This window comes from Zalophus californianus, chromosome 5 (assembly GCF_009762305.2).
Source record: "Zalophus californianus isolate mZalCal1 chromosome 5, mZalCal1.pri.v2, whole genome shotgun sequence".
In the NCBI taxonomy this organism is placed as follows: domain Eukaryota; kingdom Metazoa; phylum Chordata; class Mammalia; order Carnivora; family Otariidae; genus Zalophus; species Zalophus californianus.
This window is the reverse complement of record NC_045599.1, coordinates 112,821,176-112,838,567: the sequence shown is the minus strand read 5'-3', so window position 1 is coordinate 112,838,567 and position 17,392 is coordinate 112,821,176. Positions and strand designations below refer to the sequence as shown.

The window sequence follows — 17,392 nt, the reverse complement described above, 5'->3', positions numbered from 1 at the left end:
TGGCGAAGGGAGGAGGCAGAGAAGAGGCCTCAGCCCCGTTTCCGGATGGCCTTAATTGGCCCCGAACTGACTAATAAAGTGTGAAATTGGCTTCATCCTCCACCACGTCTCCCCAGCCAGTGTGTCCCCGTGGCATCTCGGTCGGCTGCAATGGGTGCGGCACGGTCTGCAGCCCCTCTGTCCCCGGCAGGCAGGCGGGCCACACGCCCACGCAGCCCCAGGGCCCAGTGCTCTGCAGAGCCCAGGAGGCTGTTTGGCCTCGGGCCAGGAGAGGCTTTCAAAGCCAGAAGCATCCGATGTGGCATGTCTGACGCACCTTCTGAGCCAGCCCCTGGCCTCTCCTGTCCTGATTTGCTCCTCGGGCATTGGCTTCTAACACAGGTGCAGGGGCTGGAGGTGGGGACTCTGCATTAGGTGAGCTCTTTGAGACTCTCCCCTAACCCGTCCCCCCATTGCATCAAATGCAGGGCTGGAGAATCAGAGCCAAAGGGACCTCAGAGAGCAAAGAAATGAGGGCGCTTAGGGGAGCCCCTGGAGTGCCTTAGGGGCTGCTTGGGGAATAACCGGAGGCTTCTAAACCCCTCCTTCCGCTAGGACAGGGCCGTTTTTGGGTCAACCTTGTTTATTGGCTCCTGTTTAAGAGTTCCGAGGAAGAAAGGGATTCCGTGACTCTAATAAGGCCTAAAACCAGCAATCTATCCAGCAGTCATTAGCAAACCTGCCCGTGAATCCAAACCGATTGGGTGATTTGGTCAGAAATACAGATTCTGACCCTTGTCGCATGTTTGCCCACTCAGCACCCATTCTCTCTTTCCACAAGGAGAGCTCCAATGTCACCTTAGAGAGCCATCCCTACCCCACATGCAACCCTGTGTGGTTTGGGTGGAGACTCCCCTGGGTCTCCAGGGGTGAGCATATTCCCTAGCCAATACAGACAGTGGTCAGCCCAGGTCAAAGCATGGCTGCTCTGGCAGCCCCAGGATTTTGGCTGAGCCATAGGGCAAGAGATGTTCTCTTTTCTCGGAGGCCCTAGGCTGTAGCTGTCAGCTTGGAACTGCTGGCTAAGAATAAAGCCAACACAGAGGCAGACCATGATGACAAAGGACCAGAGAGAGACAGACAAACATTCCTAGTGGCATGTTATGAGCACCTGGATCCAGCCATGTCTGAAGTTTATCCCCCTGGGCTATTCATATACATGAGCCAGTAAATTGCTTTTTTTTTTTTTTTTTTTTTTTTTTTGCTTTAGCCAGTTTGAGTTGGGTTTTCTGCTACTTGCAATGGAGAGTCCTGACTACTACACAGACCCCCATCTCAGATCTACTGAATCATGAGCTCCCTGGATGGATTCCAGGAATCCAGATTTTTCAAAAGGCTTGTAAAGGAATTCTGATAAAGTGTCACCACCTTATAAGTCATTGTTTGGACATCATTGAGATCCTGGTCCAGTGATGCACAGGTAAAAGTGATTCTTCCATAAATAGCCATTGTAATTGTATGTCAGAATGGTATATGTGGTCTCAATCCTCACCACACCTCAGTGACAAATGAATGTGTCGTTCTTCCCATTTTACAGATGAAAACACTGAGGCTGAGAGAGGTGAGTGTAAGTGTTCAAGGGCACGCAGCTGAGGCTTATCCTCTCTCCAGGATTCCACACTTCCCCAGAATAGTTATTCAGCTTGCCTAGAGCCTCAACAGCTGGTGTTGAAAATGTCCTCTCTCTTCATTATAAGCAAAGCCTATTTGAGTCACTTAGTGTATGGCTACAATAGGAGGGGACTCCAATGTGACTGACCTAAACAGTAAGGGAAATTTATTACACTGCATTTGTTTTTAAGATTTCATTTAGTTATTGGAGAGAGAGAGCATGAGAGAGAGAGAGCGCGCGCGCACGAGGCGGGGGGAGGGGCAGAGGGAGAGGGAGAAGAAAACTCCCCGTTGAGCGGAGAGCCTGATGCGCGGCTCGATCCCAGGGTCCTGGGATCATGACCTGAGCTGAAGGCAGACGCTTAACTGACCGAGCCACTCAGGCAACACTCTAAGATGCCCCAAAGTAGGATGGATCCAGGTTAATTTGGTGACTCGGTGTCATACTCAAGAATTCGGGTTCTTTGCATTTTTCTGCTCTGTTCTCTTCAGTGTCGACTGTCCTTCAAGCTGGCTTTCTTCTTGTTTACAAGATAGTTGCTACACTTCAAGACATGACAATGCCGGGGGTGCCTGGGTGGCTCAGTTGGTTAAGTCGCCACCTTCAGCCCAGGTCATGTTCACAGGGTCCTGGGATCGAGCCCCAGGTTGGGCTCCCTGTTCACCCGGGAGTCTGCTTCTCCCTCTGCCCCTCCGCCCCCCACCCCCGTGCTCTTTCTCTCTCTCTCAAATAAATAAATAAAATGTTCAAAAAAGAAAAAACAAAAAACATGACAATGACCAGCACAGGTGGATGGTCTGTCTCTTCTGTGGGTCCTTTCATCAGTGAAAAAAAATGGTTCCCCCAAAACCCCTCCTATCATTGGTCAGAATTGCGTCACATGTTTATACCTAGTCCATTGGTTGGCAGGAGGGGTGGGAGCATCACAATGGGCGTGGACCAATCACGAGTCACCCTGAAGCTGGGCTGAGCAGACACCTGAACATTACAGGGCTCTTCCAGAAGGAAAGAAGGAGACAAAGGGTGTTGAGCAGTGTTTGCCACACAATTCCTCTCCCGCTCGCTGGGTCTCCCTTCCTGATTCTAAGCCCAGAATGCTCCAGAAGCATCTGTCTTTTCATTAGGCATGATCCTTACAGGAACAATTTTCAAAGTTCAAAATCCTCCACATGGCTTCCCCGTCCATTCTTCCTGTCCTCCCCCACAGCCAATAAGACGTCCTGAGGAAACACAGGACTTTCCCTCCAATACCCAGAGCTGCTCTGCCTGGCTTTACTTCCCTGGCTTTCTGCTGGACTGACACCAGTTGGCTGGGTTGCCGGGAGGATGGATAGGGCATGTGTACTGGTGGGCAAGTGCTATTGCCCGTCCCCCGTTTCCCCTGCTTCTAATTACAGAATGCACATTGTTCCTTAGGGACCCACCCCCTCCCACTCCCAAGCTATGTGGTGTAAGCCATGCTGATCCTTGCGCTAACTCCAGCTCTTAGGACGCCTCTTCCCCTGCATCCTGGGGCAGGAGACTCAGGCCTGTCCAAATCACTGTATTCAATGCCTCTTGCCACAGGACTTGATTTAGGATGGACAATAACCCCAGTCTGCTCCATGAAAGTCAATTCCCGGGCCTTGGGCTCTAACCCTTGAGGCAAGAGAAATTTTATTTCTACCAGAGTTGTTGAGCCGCAAGCTTTCAGCAACCATTTTGCAACTTCCTAGGGGAAAGCTGCCTGAGGATGAAACGAACACAAGGCCAAGAGATGGAAACCAAGAGACCCTAAGCTGCTGGATCCAACTGGGCCTGGTGCCAGACAACCATGTACATCTCCCTTTCCTTTCTTGGTCAACCTGGTCTCAATGGGCATTCTGCCCCTTGTAATAAAAAAAAAAAAAAAAAAAACAGCTAATACAGCGTGTGTTTTTGAAAAGCTGAACTGTGCTTGCCTTTGGCTGAGTCATATGTGTGTCAAGGGGAGTAATGGGAGATGAAGTTGGGAAATTTGGCCAGAGACACCATCGCATGGGGCTTGAAGACATTGAGACCGGCCACCCAGTCTCTGCGACCACTGGGGGATGCAGGATCTCCCGAGGCCAGGTGATCCCAGGAGTTGCCAAACAGGCTAAGCTTTGCCCTCGGGAACAGGTTGATGTTTTTGCAGCTTCTGATAAAGCAGGATTCTTGACCTATACAGGACTCATCCTCCAGGCACACTCTCACCAGGGGACAGTTGGGAGAGTTCTGCATAATTGAAAATGCTTGGAAGAAAGGAACTGTTGAGGATTAGCAGCAGCTTCTAGGGGCCAGGGATGATGAGGGTGAGGAGAAACCCAGTACAGCTGATGAGAAGGTCTGGGGATGTCACCGATTGTGTCTACATCCCTGTTAAATTGCCTGGAATAGGACATGGGCTGGCCAGAGTAGAGCAAAGGACTTCTCCTCCCTCTTTCCACAAGACCTACTTCTATTAATGCAGCCTGAAATTGTACTCATTTCGGTGACAGCACATTATATTTCACATTTAAATGGATATCATATGCTGCCACTATATTATATTCCCCCAGTCCCCTCAAGTCCTCCAAACCGTCTCCCACCTGGGGAGAACTCCTCCACCCTCAACTCCTTTTCCAGAGTCCATGAATCAAAAATCTTGCCCTACTTCTGAGGTGGGGTGTCAGGGCTCTACTACCATCGGCAGGAGCCTGGAAACACAGTCAACAGAACTATAGGCCCAGCCCCAGATGCAGTCCCTACTCCCTAACAAGACCACTTTCTTGATCAAGGTGCATTCCATTTGGCTGGTCCTGCTGGTGTTTCTCAAGGGGACTGGGGAAGGGAAAAGACATCTCTCACACACCTATGGCCGCTCCAGGACACAAAGACCTGGACATCCAGTGTTGCAGCTATTTATTTATGCACAGATACTCAAACGCAACTGATTTAGTTTCCCAGGTATGCCAACAGTGCTCTAGGGTAGCCGGGTTGGAGCCAGTTTCCAGGCTCAGCTACAAACTGTGCCTAGAAATAGCAGCTCCAGGCTCTTGCCCTCTCTAGGCTCACCAGAGGGTAGCTCTTGGTTTGTAGCTGAGCCTGGAGACTGGGAAACCCTTTCCCACGCTGGTTTCATTAAGGGAGGTTGTCTCTCCCTGGCTGTCTTGGGCAGGGGCATTCTTGGCTCCATTCTCCTACCATTTCCTCCTCCAGTTAAAGTCAAAGGGATTCACTCACCTGGGTGAATCAGTGGGGAACATACCATCTAAAATGCTCTTTCTCTGGACTTTGGCTCCGACAAGGGCAAGGGAATAGTTTACTTGGGCCGAGGCAGTGCTGGGGTCACCGAAAACATCCATGCCCCTGTCCCGATGAAAGGCAATGGCTGCTTTTCCTACTTCCTGCTTCTTGGCCCTCCGAGTTCCCTTAATTCCCGCTAACCCAAACCTGCTCTTCTAGTCTTTCATCTGTTGTATAAGCTTCCAGCGGCCTTCCCCCCAAAAGCTCCTATTCTCTAAATTCTGGTGCTTGCTCCAGCAGCCCTGTCTGACACAACCCCCAAGGATGGACTTTCTCTTCCAAGACTCACCCCCATTCCTTCCTCAGAGGGTAGTTTGGGTCCCCCAGGACAGGTCCCCGCCTTGCCTCATAGAAATCCTCATAGAAAAAGCAAACAAACAGAAAAGAATATGCTCCCCAAATGTTGTCGCCGGTAGTGCGGGGTGGTGATTACCGGAGGCTTCATTTTCCGCTTTCAGCTCATCTTTGTCTCCTGAAAAATCGTTTCCTACGTCCATACACTCCATTTATGGTTTTTATCATGACAACAACACTCATGCGTGTGTTTGTTCGATTGCAGAGAAACCGAGACCCTGAGCAAAGGGCAAAGAAGCCCTTTCTGGTGCTGAAGGAGCGAACCCTGTCCTGGTGTGGGTGCCCTTGAGCAGGGGACTCGGTCAGCATCTTGGCACTGCTGGCTGTTATCATCCCACTGGTATGAGTGGATTTATTGACAGAGCCAAGGGCTGATATCCCGTTGGCTTGTTGTAAGCATGACTCAGGACCAGTCCTCGCCCGTCTTGGCCCCCAGGTCACCCCACATCAACAAGCAGAAGATGGGAACTAAATGACGAACTCTGCTGTTCAGTTCTGGAGCGTTTTTGAAGGTCATTGCCTGATGGAAGCAGCACCCAGGAAAGAACGCTGGAATCCCACTCTGGGTAAGAAGGCTCTTTAGATGTCCCATGTTTTGGCACTTCTTGAGCTGCATGTGGCAAACCCCCCACCTCCAACTAGCTTAAGTGAAAAAGAATTGATTGGTTCCTGTAGCTGAAACACTTAGGTCTAGAGTTGGGCTTGGCTGGATTCAGGGGGTACGAGGGTGTCATGGCACCTGGACTCTATTGATCTCTTCTTTTTTTTTTTAAGATTTTTTAAATTTATTTGAGAGAGAGACTCGTGTGGGAGCAGGGGGAAGGGCAGAAAGAGAGGGTGAGGGATAGAGGGGGAGGGAAAGAGAATCTGAAGCAGAACCCGCCAAGCGTGGAGCCAAACATGGGGCTCGATCCCAGGACCCTGAGATCATGAACAGAGCCAAAGGCAGACACTCTACCAACTGAGCCACCCAGGTGCCCCTCTACTGGTCTCTTCTGTTCTCCGTGGCCTGCTTCACCATCAGACAGACTCTTCCTCTGCAAAGGTGAGATGCAGCAGCCCCAGGCTTACAGCTTGCCCGCTTAGTGCCTCTTCCCAAGCATTCCAGCAAAAGTCACAGGGCTGACTCTATTAAGTGACATGCCCATCGCTGAACCACTGACTCACTGGAGCCAGGGTATAGATTCTGCTGATTGGCTAGATTTGGTCATGTTCCTGCTCCTAATGTTGAGAGGCAAAGTGAATACCACTCACACCTATGGCCTAAGAGGCAAAGAGGGGTAGGGTAGTTCACTAAAGACTCTAGCTGTTGCTAGAGTGGGAAAGAATGCTGGGAAGGAAAGGACCTCCAGAAGCCCACTCAGGTTCATCTAGATCAGCTGTTATCAAAGTGTGCTTCCCCCCCCACTCCAAGATTGGCAGCATGGACATCACATGGAAATCTGTTAGAGACCCAGATTCACAGGCCCCACCCCAGACCTATGAGATGGACAGCACCCAGCCCTCCAGGGGATTTGGAGGCATGGTGAAGTTTGAAGACCACTCATGCAGACCAGTGGATCTTGCACCTCACTTCGATTAGAATCACCTAGGGAGTTTTAAGCTGCCTGGACCCCATCCCAAGCAATGTGATCAGGATAAGGGAGGGGATGGGGTCCAGTCCTTGGGGTTTTTAAAATGTTCCCCCAAGTGATTCTAATGATAGCCGAGATTGAAAGAACCTCCGAGCTCAAAGGAACTCTTGTTCTCAGCTCCTTCTAATTTCCGTAGCAGCGATAAATGAGGATGTGGACAGTCCCTCTGCTGTGAGCGGCAGTTTATTAAAGCAGTGACTCAGGAGGTGACAACTCAAGCCAAGCCAAGTGAAACAATAGTGTGCGGGAGACATGTGATCCAGCCAACTGCATGGAGTCTGAACCGGGAATCCCCTGCCTGTGATAAATTAATCTTTACCACACCTCCACCCCGCACCCCAGCCTGCCTGATTCATCCAAGAGGCAGAGAACTGGAGGGAAAAAAATGGCAGGCATGGTTTACTGAGTGCTTGCTGTATGCCGGGCAATGTGCTTGCCTCACTGAAATCTGACATAACCCTGTGAGGTAGGCCACATGAAATAGGACTATAATCCTGGGAGGTAGGTAATATTAACTGTCAGAGAAGAGCCCAAGGGTCAAAGGGTAGAGTAAATAGACCTTGGGGGCTGAGTCGGGATTTGAATCCAGGACTATCTGGTTTGACAACCAGGCCCTAACTCTGACTCTATGCTGCCTTCTGGGAGAAGCCATGGTGTCCAGTTAGGTGTAGAGGAGCTTGGGACAGGATTTGGAGGGGAATCCTCGGAGTCCATGTGTTTTCAAGAAAGACCACTGACCTCGAATCAGAACCTGAGCTACACTCACAGTTCCACTCCTAGTTAGCCGCGTGACCTGGAGCAAGTCACCTCCCTAGCTGGAGCCTCCGTCTCCCGGTCTGTGCAATGGGATGGCTTTAGCTGACCCCTAGGGATTGTTTGTTTGTTTTTTTTAAAGATTTTATTTTATTTATTTATTTGAGAGAGGGAGAGAGCGCGCGTGCACGGGCATGCGCGCGCGCTGAACAGGGGGAGGGGCAGAGGGAGAAGCAGACTCCCCGCTGAGCAGGGAGCCTGATGTGGGACTTGATCCCAGCCCCAGGATCATGACCTGAGCCTAAGACAGACACTTAAGCTTAACCGACTGAGCCACCCAGGTGCCCCAGGGTTTTTTGGGGGTTTTTTTTGCTTTTTGTTTTGTTGTTGTTGTTCCATTTGGATGATGGTATCAGAAAGTTTCCAGCCGAAGAACCTGCTTCCCAGGATCCTAGGACCTGTTTTGAAACACATGCCAGTGTTCCAATCTGACCAGGTGTTCAAGTCATTCTGCTGGTTACTAAAGAATTTCTCCCTAGACCAGTTGAAGACTTTTGATTTCTTTAAGGCTTAGAAGACAACACAGCTCAGACAGAAGCTTTAACATTCACAATGAAATCTTGGAGAACTGAGACACTATAGAATTTTGTAGGGTCTCAGAACACACTTTAGAGATGCCTGGGTGGCTCAGTCGGTTAAGCGGCTGCCTTCAGCTCAGGTCATGATGCCAGGGTTCTGGGATCGAGCCCCGCGTCGGGCTCCCTGCTCAGTGGGGAGCCTGCTTCTCCCTCTCCTCCCTGCTCATGTTCTCTCTCGCTCTCTGTCGCTATCTCTGTCTCTCTCAAGTAAATAAATACAATCTTAAAACACACACACACACACACACACACGGGGCGCCTGGGTGGCTCGGTTAAGCGACTGCCTTTGGCTCAGGTCATGATCCTAGAGTCCTGAGATCGAGTCCCGCATCGGGCTCCCTGCTCAGCAGGGAGTCTGCTTCTCCCTCTGACCCTCCCCCCTCTCATGTGCTCTCTCTCTCTCTCTCTCTCTCATTCTCTCTCTCAAATAAATAAAATCTTTAAAACACACACACACACACACACACACACACACTTTAGTCATGTAAGACTGCAAAAATCACAGTGCCTCACTCACATTTATCAGCAGCTGCTGCTCTCAGCTCTGGAGGACACAGAGACGAAAAGGGCAGCCCCCTAGCACCAAAAAGGAGGACAGCCATGTGCTGGGATGTGGCTCCCAGTCAACCCGATCCTGGATGAAGGAAATGCAAATGGGAGGAAAAGGCTTTTGGCACCAATGAAAAGGTTAATATCCAGGCCTGGCATGCGGTAGTGAAATGAATACTGGAGTATAAATTGGTGGAGCTTTTGCAGAGGGTAATTCATAAGATCTTCAAGAATTTTTAAAATGTGCATACTCCTTAATCTGGAAATTCCACTTTTTTTTTTTTAAAAGATTTTATTTATTTATTTGAGAGAGAGAGAGCATGAGCAGGGGGAGGGGCAGAGGAAGAAGCAGACTCTCTGCTGAGCGGGGAGCCCAACATGGGGCTCGATCCCAGGGTGCAAGACCCTGGGATCATGACCTGAGCCGAAGGCAGACACTCAACCGACTAAGCCACCCAGGTGCCCCCCAGCAATTCCACTTCTAAGACTATGTGTGCTCTGTGCACTAGGAGGCACAACAAGAATGTTCATTGCTTTGTTGTTTGTACTGGTAAAAAGTTGGAAACAAAACCTAGCTAGCCATCAGAAGGATCTGCTGGACCGGCCTCCAGCTGTGCTTGGCATACGCAGCATTTAACAAGCATAAAGATCTACATGTAATCACATGGGGGAAAGTCCAAGCTCTAGAAATGAATTTTTTAAATCCCAGAACAATATATTTGGCTAAAAACACAGGTGCCCCACAATGAGATCCTGCTATACACCCATAATGGAAAAAAAAAAAAAAAAACCCCAGATAATGACAAAGTTTGGCAAGGCTGTGGAGAAATTAGAACCCTCATACATTGCCTCTGGGACTATAAAACGGTGTAGCCACTTTGGAAAACATACTGACAGTACCTCAAATGGTTAAACATAGAGTTACCATATGACCCAGAGATTCCACTCCTAGATGTATAACCAAGAGTGATGGAACCATATGTTCACACAACAGCCCGTGCACGGATGTTCATAGCAGCATTATTCACAATAGCCAAAAAGCGGAAACCACCCAAATGTCCATGAGCCGATGGATACATGACATGTTGGTACAGTCATACAGCAGAGTATCACCGTGCAGGAAGAAGGGATGACACCTTCTATGGCGTGACGCCTGCTGACACCTGCTAGGGCAGGGATGAACTTTGAAAACCTCATGCTAACTGAAACAGGCCTGTCACAAAGACTGCAGATTGTGTGATTCTACGGAAATATCCAAAATAGGCAGAGGGACAGAGACTAGATTAGTAGTTGCCTACGGCTGGGGGGAGCGATGAGGGGTGGGGCTGATCGCTAAGGAGTGTGGGTTTACTGTGAGGTAATGACAGTGCCCTGAAATTGATTACACTGCCATGTCACAGCTCTGCGGACACACTAAAGGCTATTTAATTGTACACTTAAAATGGATAAATTGTATGGTTTGTGAATTAGGTCTCAATAAAGCTCAAAACACAGACACACACACAGACGAGTGACTGGCTAAGGAAACTGTGATAAATGTACTAGCATGGAATGAAATGTGATAGTGTGCCAAAGGCAAAAATGGAGAAGTTCTGTATGGAATGAAAATGAAGGCATAGAACAATGTGTGTCGTGTGCTGTCCTCATGTAAAGAAGAGGGGAAAGAATGTTCAGGCGTATTTGTTTTTTATGTGTGTAGCCCAGGGTTGGCAAACTTCAGTCCAAGGGCCAAATCCAGCCTGCTGCCTGTCTTTGTGTAGCCATCGAGCTAAAACTGGTGTTTAGATTCTTATTAAATGTTTGAAAAGCAATCAAAAGAAGAATAAGAATATTTCATTACATGTGAAAATGATATAAAATTCACAATTCCGGGGACCAGGGTGACTCAGTTAAGCGTCTGCCTTCGGCTCGGGTCATGATCCCAGGGTCCTGGGATCGAGCCCCACATCGGGCTCCCTGCTTGGTGGGGAGTCTGCTTCTCCCTCTACCCTTCCCCCCTAAAAATAAAAAAAATAAAATTCACAATTCCATGTCCTTAAGTAAAGTTTTATTGGCACACAGCCATGCTCATTCATTTATGTATTGTCTATGGCTGCATTCTCAGTACAGTGGCAGAGTTGATTCATTGTGACAGAGACCATAAGCCCACAGAGCCTAAAATATTTATGATCCGGCCCTTTACCGACAAGGCTTGCTGACTTCTGTCCTAGCTTATCTGGAAGAAAGCACTGGAAACCTGTGACCCTGGAGGCTGTTCTGGGAGGGTATTGAGCAGCTGGGGGATGGAATAAGAAGGAGTCTTCACTGTGTACTCTTTTGGATTTCGTTTTAGATGTCAACAAAGCAAAAGCTATACATTTCTGCATGTGCACATATTAGGATGTACATATGCAGAAAATACTTCACAGCTATGCGCCACATGAACAACTGAGGGTACTTTCAGGGGGGACCTGGCTGGGAACATCAAGTGGTCTCAGTAGCAAATACAATGTTGGAACATTTTACAAAGAGAATCACTTCGTGCATAACTTGTACAATTAAAAATAAAGAACTCACACTTTTTAGATCGGCGCATCCTGCGAGGTTGTAGGAGATGCCTGCCCGGGGATCCACTGTAGCTCATGGCAGGGGGTGTGGCCTATTGTGGGCGCTAGTCTAGTTACTGAGTGAATACAAAGGCCCGAGACATGTGTATCTGGAGCGAAGGAGTACACTCAGAGGAGGAACGCCTAGTTCCGAAGGTGGACCTAGAAGGAGGGAGGGGGAAGGGCAAGAGTGGCTGAGCAGGGATGCCGCCCTAGCCCAAGGCCTCAGCTTCCCATCATCTTCAGCACGCGGGTTGAGGAGTCCTAGCCTTCAGGAGAGCTGGGGGCATTTTAGCATCTCTCACCCCCCCCATAAGGTTGCCCCTACTTTTTGTCCTTTACAACCTCTCTTGAAGGACACTAGAGAAATCCAGCTGGGGGCTTGTGCGAGCCAGCTGCGCCTGCTGCTCCCTAGAAGTGCCTTTTCAGCAGCGAGCACCATCGGCGAAAGGAGAGACTCCTCCTGCCTGCCGTCCAGGGACCAAGCCTGTGGTGGCTTCGGCTCAATGGCATGGAGGCTCAGGTGCCCAGATACATGGCTCCAGGGACAGCTGGCCACAGGGATGTCTTGCACGGGCAGACTGAGGACATTTCTTGTACCTGGCCTCATGCCTTCTTCCAGGAGCGAGCCCCCTACCCCACTCAGGGAACTCCTTCCGCGCGGCCCAGCCGTTTGGAAACCAGAGGGGACACGTGACACGGGCCTGGCCAATCAGAACATCGCATTTCCCTGGGCCCGCTGATTGGTTCATTGGTGGGCGCGTGATCCGGGCCTGGCCTCGGGGTGCCACAGGCGAGAACTCTCTTTCTCTCTTCCTCCCTCCCCCCACCCCCTCTAGAGTCGCTGCCTGCCCAGCTGTACTGGGAGCTGAGCTGCTGGGTGACTTTTCTCCACAACAAGAGCAAGCGTGCTTGAGAACAAAGCTAAGACAGAAGAAGGTCGAGCGGGGAACCGGAGACAGGTTGATGACATTATTGAAACTGGATTCATCCACCTTCCAGCCTTTTCAATTACATGAAGCACAAATTCCTTTTTTCGCCACGGCTGGTTTGTGGTGGTGAGAATCGCGACTGCTACCCAGAGTTGGCAGAGCCAAGATGCCTGTCAGATTCTCCGCGCTCACCTGGCCCACTGGCTCAGTCTCCTCTCAGGGTCACATGTCAGCGCCCCGAGACCTCTTCCCTTTCCCTGGCACCAGCGCACTCCTCTGGGTGTGCGTGATGCTAGATCCCAGCCCCCAATTACCCAGGCCTTCTGCCCTTAACCCCCATGCCCATTCATGACTGAAATGGGATCCAGGATGTGACTGTTTTTGTTCTTTAGATTTTTCTGAGCACTTCCTGCATGCCAGACTCGTGCCAAGTACCTTGCATGCATAACCTCAGCTACTCCTCTCAATAACCCTCACGGGTAGGTTTTTTATTTTCTTTAGTCATCTCTACACCCAATGGGGGGTTCGAACTCACGACCCCAAGATCAGGCGCCCCTACTATTCTCCTTTTTCAAAAGAGGAAGCAGTGGCTTAGGGAGATGAAGGAACTGACCTAAGGTCAAACAGCTGAACCACATGCGGGTGAGGCAGGCCTGGGACTGAATGGTGGAAGGAGCTGACCCTAGAGCCTGCGCTCTTGACCATTGCACCTGTACTTCCAGCCTGAGTGAAAGCAGGGTCGCCTGGGACACTGGTGCCCGTTCCAGGTCCACCCTACTCTGAATGAGGACAGCGAAGGCCTGGGATGGGGTCTGGAGAATGCCTCTTTAACAAATGCCCCGGAGGATGCTGAGGCACGAGGAACCCAGGACTTCACCCTGAGAGTAGCTCCCATCTCCCCATCGAGGACTTTGGCCCTAGAAAGAAGTTTGGCATTGCCAGACCTCTTCTTGCCAGAGCTAAAGCTCTGCCCTAGCTTAGGAATGCTTACAATGCAAGACAAACATTGCTGACAGAAGGAAAAGAGAGATCAAGGGCATGTGGGATGAGCCACTTATGCCCAGGAGGAAAACAAAAAACTACAGAAGTCTATGGACTTTCTTAATTTTTCTCCAAAAAGAAACGGCTCTCACGGCTCTTAGGGGTGACATTCAAAGTTCTTAACAAAGCTTAAAGCCTAGTATGAGCTGGTTGTGTACTCTTGACACCCAGCCTTTAGGCACGCTGTTCCCTCCACCTGGAAGGCTGTCTCTTCCCTTCCTCTCTTTTGCTTAACAAGCTTCTACTCATCCTTCAGGTCTCAAAATTGGTTGCACTTCCTCTGGGAAGTCTTCTCTGACCACCAAATCTAGCCTTAGGTGTCCCCTTGACATTGCTCTGTTGGCTCCCTATGGTATGTCATGATCCTACCCTCGTATTGTATTTTATGTGTCATCCCCTCCACTAGATTATGAGGTTCCTGAAGAAAAGGCTATATCTATATTTTTTTCTATCATATTCTCAGCATCAGACACACAACAATGCATTAAATGAATAAATAAGTGAATGAAGGTGTGGGGTGCCTGGCTGGCTGGGTCGGTAGAGCATGCGATTCTTGGTCTCAGGGCTGTGAGTTCAAGCCCTACATTGGGTGTAGAGATACTTAAAAAAATAAATAAATAAATCTTAAAAAAAAAAAAAAACCTTAAAAAAATGAAGGCGTAATGAAATCAACAGAAAAAGCTCAGGCAGTTATTGCAGTAATCATTTTGACCACTAGATGGCATGCCACCATGACATCTCCATTGAGCTGGGCTGGAAGTGGGGGTCAAATTGAAGGGTGAGCAAGTTGATGGGGTGAGGCCCCACCTCCCAGCGGTGCCTCCAGTCTCCCGCAGACTAACAGCTGGAGACCTTTTCAAGCCCTAACTTTGTACGTATGGTGATTTTTGCTCAGGTATTTGCATCATTCCCCATTTCCATTAAGGGTTACAACTACACTTCAAATGCTTTTTTCGGATTCTCTAGGTTTCTTCTCTTGCTTACCAAAGAGTTGTTTTTTGTTGTTGTCATTGTGGTTGCTGGTGATTTCTTGAAGTGGTTTTATGAATTGTTTTTTAAAGTTACCATTTAAAGAAAAAGGTGAACTTTGCCACTTTTAGGATCTGAGCCCCCCCTGGATCCAATCTTCCACTCTGCAGTTTATCCACAATTTCTCTTTCCTGGCTTAAGGACCAACATGAACTTACACTTCTCTTCCTCTTCCCTTCTATCACCAACACAAGTTGGCTTATTTTTCAAGGAACCATATATTTTTAAAATATTTTATTTATTTATTTGATATAGAGAGAGAGTGAGAGAGAGAGCACACAAGTGGGGAGGAGGGGCAGAGGGAGAGGGAGAAGCAGACTCCGCACTGAGCAGGGAGCCCATCCTGGGGCTGATCCCAGGACCCTGAGATCATGACCTGAGCCGAAGGCAGACACTTAACTGACTGAGCCATCTAGGCGCCCAAGGAAACATATTTTATAGAAGTCAAAGATTTCTTTGTTGTTGTTGTTGTTGTTGTTGTTTTGGGGGGTGTTTTTTACATTACCTCCTGAGAATTTTAGGATACCTGATAAGTGACAACAACAAAGTAATGTTGAAACGTAGCCGCTGGGCAGCAGGCTGGACTGACTTACTGGCTGCTAATATTTCCAGTACACCAGGCTCCCGGTGCTGCGATTTAAATTTGGGCTCAGCAAAATGCCACACCTGTACTTGCCAAGAGCATTCTGATTCACTCAAATAATTAAAACCAAAAATTTAAACTGAACGATGTCAAGAATCCCGAGTACCAAGCTGATGAGTACCTGGTCTGACCATAAGCCCCAACAGTCCCATAATGGTGGCATTATGTGGAGAACTGTTTTCTTCTGGAAGGTATGAAAACCTCAGTTTGGCAGGAATTAGGTATTGGCCTAATGGGGTTAATTCTTGACTAACCTATTGATGTTCACATGACTATATTGACCTCTCTGTCTTTGCTTCCTTATCTCTCCAGTGGAGGCAGCAAGACGGCCAGGCCTGCCCCGTGAGGTGGGGTTCGAGCCTCCTCTTTGTACGTGTATTTGACTTGGAGCTGGTTCCAGACCTATAGCTGCAGTAAACAGTTACAAAGGCCTCTGGCAATCTTGCTTTGCCCGGCTCCCCGGCCGTTGCCAGTCTCTGCCCATTACAACCTTCATATCTGAACACTTTGGGAATTATTTAGAAACGGCCTCATTTGTACTTTCTACAATCCAGCTAGAATGACAGCCATAAAGATTGCTTTGTGGTTCCTTAAGTTGTTGATTGAAGGGTGTGGGAAACAAAAGCTGAGTTAGTCAAGGGCTTTTCCCCAAGGTTGCTTCAAGCAACACACTGGTAGTGGGGGCCAGATTAGGGCCCAGGACTCCTGGCAGCCCAGAGAGTGCCTTTGCCCTTCCCTAGCTGTTTCCAAGTGGGATGTGTGTGTGTGTGTGTGTGTGTGTGTGTGTGTGTGCGCGCGCGCGCGTGCATGTAAGTGTGTTGGAGGTAGATATGAATTATTCAGTCATAATCCTCTCTCAGTGATGATGTCATGAGCTGCCCCCAAAATGGATTCAGTGCTGAGCTCACTGTTACTGGCAGGGGAGTGGGGGATGGAACAGAATGAATGAGAGCCAGTCCCTGGCCTCAGACAGCCTATAGTCAAGGATGCAGAGTGTTAATAAACAAGAAAGATAATATAAAGCAAGTTTCCTCGTAATTCTAATATTAGCTGAGGTCATATGTCCTTTGAGGTTAAATAAAATTAGCTAGAGTCCTAGCCCTCCTCTATGGGAAGTATGATGCCCTCTCTGGGTCTCCACAGGTTCCCAGGGGCCTCTGTCCTCCCTGTGTCCCCAGGCCCTGGGTTCCTGCTTTTTTTTTTTTTTTAAGATTTTACTTATTTATCTGACACACACACACACACACACACACACAGAGACAGAGAACAAGCACAAGCAGGGGGAACGGCAGGCAGGGGAGAAGCAGGCTCCCCGCTGAGCAAGAAGCCCACTGCGGAACCTGATCCCAGGACCCCGGGATCATGACCTGAGCTGAAGGCAGTTGCTTAACCGACTGAGCCACCCAGGCACCCGGTTCCTGCTCTTTCTGAGGCTGCTTTGATTCCAGGTAATTAAAGCTATCTTTCCTTGTTTGCCCCCAAAACTCTCCCTCCAGGGGTTGGGTGCAGCCAACTCTACCGATGCCTTGGTGTGGTCAGTAAGGCAAAGCAACAGTAATGCAGATCCTGGCTGGCTCTGGGCCTAGAGGCCCTTAGCCACCCAGCCTAAGATCTCCTCTCTGGACACCGCCTTCATGGACCTTGGAACTCCATTTGAGTGCTTGGCCCCTTTGCTCTTAGAGTCCACTTTTCTACCCCCGGGGGCTCCCCCAGGAATACAGTTTCCCTCACTGTTTCATTTGGAGCGATGGATTCTCCACTCTCACTCATATCTACCTCCTTGCACATTCAAAGTTTCATTAATGTGGTGTGCCAAGGACACATACCATCTGCCTTTTGGATTTTATACCACGTGTAGCTAATATCTGTTCCCTCCAAACTAAGTACTTTATTGAAAGAGGCCTTCTTCTTTGGATCTCACCTTTACTGCAAAGAAGAAAACAGAAGAAAAGCTGTGTGATTTCAGCCTGTTGTCTCTTCTCCCACCAGCCTCTCCAAAGAAGTAAACAGTTTAAAGATTTATTTTTCCACTGATAGGAATTAATTAGACTTTCCTTCTTAGAAAAACAGAAGTCACAACAGTGAGCTTGAGCTTTGAATGACATTGTTTTCTCACTCAGTTCCATTTATAATATGTGCCATTCGTTCATTCAACAATGACACAGATGTTGTAGGGGTTCAAAGGAAGGGAGTTCTGTCTGGCTAGAGCGATCAGGGAGGACTTCCTGGAAGAGGTGGGAACTGACCTAGAACATCAAGGCTGGGAGAAGCCGAATTTAGCTAGATGAAGACAGGGCA

At 49.0% G+C, this 17,392-nt stretch overlaps 1 protein-coding gene and 1 long non-coding RNA gene across 5 annotated transcripts in view; one reads left to right on the top strand and one right to left on the bottom strand.

Moving 5' to 3' along the window:
• Positions 1 to 17,392, top strand: part of ARHGEF37 (Rho guanine nucleotide exchange factor 37) — an 88,090-nt gene that overhangs the window by 54,740 nt on the left and 15,958 nt on the right. The window contains exons 13-15 of one of the 4 annotated variants that reach the window (XR_004820074.1): positions 1,250 to 1,459; positions 5,496 to 5,856; positions 12,289 to 12,666. The gene's annotated coding sequence lies outside the window, so the exon portion shown is untranslated. Of the gene's footprint in view, positions 1 to 1,249; positions 1,460 to 3,217; positions 3,516 to 5,495; positions 5,857 to 12,288; positions 12,667 to 17,392 lie in introns of those variants that run through there. The other 3 variants (XR_004820077.1, XR_004820075.1, XR_004820076.1) reach the window with 3 other exon arrangements.
• LOC113928843 lies at positions 11,040 to 12,118 on the bottom strand. Its single transcript, XR_003521980.1, has 3 exons — positions 12,050 to 12,118; positions 11,421 to 11,611; positions 11,040 to 11,139 (listed from the first exon to the last, which is right to left on the bottom strand). It is a non-coding gene; the product is annotated as an uncharacterized LOC113928843 (long non-coding RNA).